Source organism: Phaethon lepturus, unplaced genomic scaffold (genome assembly GCF_000687285.1).
Source record: "Phaethon lepturus isolate BGI_N335 unplaced genomic scaffold, ASM68728v1 scaffold37713, whole genome shotgun sequence".
NCBI lineage: Eukaryota > Metazoa > Chordata > Aves > Phaethontiformes > Phaethontidae > Phaethon > Phaethon lepturus.
The window spans coordinates 19,564-23,930 of record NW_010527662.1 but is presented as its reverse complement, the minus strand read 5'-3'; positions in this window follow the sequence as shown (position 1 = coordinate 23,930).

Genomic DNA, 4,367 nt, shown 5'->3' with positions numbered 1-4,367 from the left:
TCCTGCTGATTTTTTAATAACTCCATCTAAATCCAGCCTTGTTGCTATGAGATGGATCATGCTCTGGGGTTCTGTGTTCTCTCTCTCTTTCCTGCTGTAATCTCGTAACACTTAATCCTCTGTATCTCTTCATCTTTCCCTGAAAAGTCACTAAAGGTGAAAGCTTTCTCTACCTGCTCTCTTGCCATCTATATCTTGACCCTTTAAGCTCTTGATCCAGGTTTCTGACCTTGTGCACTGAGTCATCCCAACCATCAAATGCGTCCTGTTCCCTTAGGCTACTCTCCATTTCCTAGGATGAACCTTCAGAGTTGCCGTAGTGTTTAGTTTTTTTCCAAAATGGGTGACAGAAAAGCAATAGCCCTTAAAAGAGGTGGGTGCTAGAGGGGACGTACAGTCCTGTCTGCCGGTGATGTGAGGTTAGATGATGTAAGGCCAACAGATAAGTTTGCATCTGAATTTGACTCGACAGCCCCCGTGCTGCCAACGTGATACAGCACAGCCCTGGACCTGCAGCACGGCCGTGGTCTGGGAATTACCATCAGGGACAAGTGTTTCACTAGACCTTTTCATATAGTTAGGCTGTGCCTCTGCCAGACAGTCTAAGGTGCAAAATGTGGATCTAGGTTTTATATTCCTTGTGCAAGTGAAGAGTGTTCGGATAGGAGGTCCGGGCGTGCAGCCATCACTGGTCCAGAGCATCTGCCATTGGCTTCCTGGCTTCGAAACTCCAGAGGAAGTTTTTGGGCTTCCCCTCCCAGTGCTCCAGGGGCAAGTCCCACCATGTCTTTCTGTGGAGAGTCTAGATAAAAATATTTTTTCCCTCCCAAGATCTCAATTAACTGATGCTTCTCTTGGTTTTTCCCAGCATAATATCCTGTTGCCTTCTTGAAATTTGAAATAAAAGCATGTTGCATCCCTGCCCTGGAAGTTAACAGCACACCCAGTGAGCACAAACAAAACCAGGGTAAATGAAGGGCTCTTAACAACACCACATAGAAGGTCCAAGGCTTTAGGTCCATCAGCAGAGTTCACCATCTCTCCAGCAGACAGCACCTTTCAGTCTGTGTCTGGCCATCACAGGTATCTAGCCCATGAACCTATAGCCACCACAAAATAATGAAGAATAGGATCAACGGGAACATATTTACCCAAATTATAACACAATGCATTGCACGGGCTCTTCCAACCAGTCTCACATTGAGGCGTATGAGCGATGGCCATCGCTGACACTTCGGGGCTGCGGCAGCTCTGCGCAGCGGGAGGGATCCTGCACGTCACATCTTGACTTCTCTGCAAAACTGCTGCTTCAAACAAGCAGAACAAAGACAGGCAGCACACGCCAGAGACTGTCATGTCACACGAAGGGACGCCGGCTCTGAAGAGATGTGATGACAGTAGCTCCCATGGGCAGGGGAAATTAATTGTGCCGCTTCCAGAATTAATGCGATCATTCTGCCTTCCTGTTTGCACCTCTGTTAAGCCTCACGCCACAGGCTGCGTTCGCTTTCTGTAGCCACATGTGTGAATCCACCCCCATATGCCAGGTGATAGACAGAGGTCTGATGGGCCTCACGTCTCAGCCTTGCAAATATTTTATTTTCCGGTGCGCATGTGCCCGACTACTCCAGACAGGAATCAGCAAAGTGTCATTTACATAAAATAAATTTATGCCACCAAATTGTATTTGGATTTCTCCAAATATTGGAGACGGTTGGACTTGATGATCTTAAACACCTTTTCCAACCTTAACGATTCTGTGTGATTCTCCAACACCCGTAAAATCTTCTGTGGGGGAATTGCAACTGCGTCACACTCCTGACCTGATGTAGCCATTACATAACCGTGGAGTTGAGCTGGAACACACGGACTAAGCCAAGCAATGTGAACAGGGGGTTTCTGCACCCCCGAAACAGGCCGGTTTGCTGGCAGGGTAACATCAACCCTGCCTCCCAGACCGGGATCCTTGACCAGGTTCTGCAATGCCAGTAGCCAGCACGATAGATACCAACTAAAACCAGCACGAATTTAGCCTCAAATCACTTCAGGCAGTTCATTTAGGTGAAATTCGCTGCTGTGCAAGAGGCCAGAGTGAAGTCTATGAACCACTTACGTCTCACAATGACGGAGCTGGTGCTGGCTAGCTGCACGGGGGTGGATTGCAGCCTTTGTGAATCTCTCGAGAAATTTTCCAACAGGATATTAAAACACCTCCATATTGTTCAGCAAGCAGGAGCCAGCACTGTCAGAGATGCACTTAGCAAAGAGCATTTGCAATTTCCAGAGAGCACAAAAAAGGAGGGTGGAAAATGGAACTGTATGAGAAGTCCGTACACGAAGCTGTTTCTCTTCCTTTTTTCCCCTTTTCCAATCATCCTCCTTCCCCAGCCCTTAAAAGGTACAACTTGAAAGCTGAGGCTGATCCTAATCATCTAAACAAAATGCTGAAAAATTTCAAAGCATGGCATATCCCCCACATCAAGATGAAAAAAATACACTATTCTCAAGATTTTTGACCATGCATGGCCAACTTCATTTAGTGGGCATAGTGGTTTCGGGTGGATGGTTGGACTTGATGATCTTAAAGGTCTTTTCCAACCTTAATGATTCTGTGAGCTCTGCAATTCATTCTGGGACTGGGAAGATCTTAGTTTCAGGAAGATGACGATAAATCATAAAGAGTAACCGAGATGCGTACGACACATAGCTGAGATGTTTAATTTCAGTCTGTGCATCGACCCCGGCCGGTGGCTTGGGGCACGTTTGTGTCAGCCAGACCATGCTGGGCACCGGATGCTGTGGCAGCTCAGCTGGCCCAGCCTGGAGGGTGCTGCTGGCCGGGGACGGGCTTTAGGTGAGCAGAAAGCCCGTATTTCATGGGACGCCTCTCAACAGGTACTAGCTGTTCTATTTGTGATGTGACGAAAACAGAAAGGCAGGATGCAGGTTCTGCAAAATTTAGTTAAGAATTGCTTTGAACTGATCTCTTGGCGTCGCATCGGTTAACCCGGCTTGGGACAACTTGGCAGAGACCTGCACCTCTCACTGGGGCTCAAGTCAGCATCGGGAATAACCTGCTCGGTGGTCAGCTGGGCTTAGCCAAATGGTGGTGGGGCATGAATTACACTATGAGTGTTCTAGTTTGAACACTATTTTTTGGTACTTTCACCAATAAATCAGTGTAGCCCCTTTTGTGTGAAATACATAATTTTAACTGGGATATTTTGTCCTGTTTGGCTGCACCACAGGTCTGAGTCTTAACAGGAATAAAGACTAAAGCCTGCTGTTATTGCTAAGTTCTCATGAGAGCAAGCATCAAGGTGAGGAGCAAAATAGGAGCTTAATAGGAGCTTGCATACGCAGGCTTCCACCGATACTTTTCCAGTCAAACTGAATGTCAGAGGGAAATGAAAGCACAAATTTGTGGCACTTGGCAATTTAGCAAGTGTCATTTCCAGGGAGTAACAACCACAGCAAGTTCAAGAAACCTGAAAGAAACTCCTCCCGCAGCAGAAGGCTGGGAAAGCACCGCTTTGCTCCACGGCTCGATGTGCTATCACACCTGCAATTCTCCAAGGGCCTTCTTCAAGTAGCTCTTTGCATCAGGACCTAGTGTGCACGAGCCACCTTGCACAAAAAGAGCTGCTGCATTTAATTTGGTTACAAATGCAAACACACAGACTCCTTGCACTCAGCAACGGGCTGAGGCTGCAACCCGGTCGTTGGGGATAAGAGATTACAGGACACTTCCCGAGGATCTAAAATAGATGCCAGGCAGACAGAGTTGAATTCTGCAATTAACTTCAGTAACAGCAGGATCCTATTCAACTCATAAATCACTTTGGAGCAATATTTGATCTAGTGCCACAGCGTATGGTTCAGTGTGAAAATAAAAGCATTTGGGGAATTTTATATCGAGTGCCCCGGCTCTTTTTGCTTTTTGGAGACCTAACACTTGACTGCCTCTGGCAAATGCCACCTAATAATAAAAGCTTGTGGTATTTTCCTTTTCACTAATCCAGCAGAGAGGCAGGCCACGAGTCCGTGCAGTAGCTCAGAGGCTGTTGCACGCTGCAGGCTCAGCCCGCGGCACCGTCACGGCGTTTTCAGCCACACGCAAGAGGGGCGGCCCCGACGCACCCGGGGACCACGGCTCCCGCCACAGGCGAAGGAGCCGCAGCAGCCCACGCCGCCGCCGATTCCGGGGACAGATCACCCGGTTCTGTGATCATCACAGGGTTGTCCTGCGATGCTGCGGGTTGGCTTGCGGCCAGCCAGTTCTCAGTGAGGGCAGTGGGTGCCGAGAGGCCAAGGCGCTTTGCACGGGGGGAACAGCGGTGCGGGCCGTGGGAAGAGGGTGCACTGAT